The sequence below is a fragment of the Poecilia reticulata genome, linkage group LG10 (assembly GCF_000633615.1).
Source record: "Poecilia reticulata strain Guanapo linkage group LG10, Guppy_female_1.0+MT, whole genome shotgun sequence".
In the NCBI taxonomy this organism is placed as follows: Eukaryota; Metazoa; Chordata; class Actinopteri; order Cyprinodontiformes; family Poeciliidae; genus Poecilia; species Poecilia reticulata.
Window position 1 is genome coordinate 32,083,435 of NC_024340.1, and position 1,073 is coordinate 32,084,507.

The following is a 1,073-nucleotide window of genomic DNA, read 5'->3' on the forward strand; positions in this document are numbered from 1 at the left end:
TAGATTTTAATCTGATATTTATAGATTTAATCTGATATTTGTAGATTTTAATCTGATATTTATAGATTTAATCTGATATTTATAGATTTTAATCTATTCTTCAACCATCAGATTGGAGCAAAGTGTTATCCTATCCATTTAGTTTCTTTATAAATGTGGACGCTATCATTAGCGTTAGCTGCTATATGTTAGCATTCAGATGCTATTTTAGCCTAGCTTAGCTTCTTATAGGCTAACTGCTTTTAGCACAACTTGGAAACATCAGCAGTCTATTCCAGCGTCCAATCAGATGGTTTGAAGCAGAAATGACCCGGAGAAGCCGCTTCCATTAGCGGCTGTGCGTTGGATTTACGGTCGTACCAGAAACTAATGAAAACGAAGGTTCCACGTTGGGACAGTGAAGGTCAGCAGCGCCGCTGGATCGGGTCGGGTTGGACCTTCACTGCTGCAGCACTGAAGGTTTTCTGAATCATTTATGCTCAGAAAATAAAAGCCTTCAAGTCGAGATGCAGCGAAACTCCGTCTTCCTGCTGAGACTGAAAGGTTGATGCAGTGCATTGTGGGATTAGTAGTTGTCATGGTAGCCTCCTGACGGGCAGAACCGGGCTGGCTCTGACCGACCCGGTTCTGAATGAGTCGTCTGTTTGGCTCAGGTTGAGAAGCCGAGCTTCATGTGTTTTATCTGCGGTGAGCAACTGAGGTATTTAAGAGCTGCAGATTATCGAGGTTATCACAGATTACCAGGAGCTGCTCCTGTAATCCCAGCTGGATTTCTGTTCAGGACCCGTTTCAGCTGCTTCCACCTCAGTGCAGCGTAATCCCAGCTGGGATTATCGCTCCGCTGCGGTGCTTTCAGGTACAGCCGTAATCCCTGAAAACAGCAGCGTTTGTTCCTGTTCAGCAGATTATTCAGCCTGCAGTGGCTGGATGTCAACTGCATGAGCTCAGAGGTCCCTGGTGACGCTGACCCGATCTGACCCGATCTGATCCGATTCGACCCGATCCGGTCCGATCTGACCCAATCCGATCCGATCTGACCGATCTGATCCGATTCGACCCAACCCGGTCCGATC

The 1,073-nt window shown here is 46.7% G+C and overlaps 1 protein-coding gene across 1 annotated transcript in view; it reads right to left on the reverse strand.

The window, feature by feature from the left end:
• mgat4b (alpha-1,3-mannosyl-glycoprotein 4-beta-N-acetylglucosaminyltransferase B) overlaps positions 1 to 1,073 on the reverse strand; it is a gene marked incomplete at its 5' end in the record, with an annotated part of 29,533 nt that overhangs the window by 3,671 nt on the left and 24,789 nt on the right. The gene's annotated exons all lie outside the window — the stretch shown is intronic.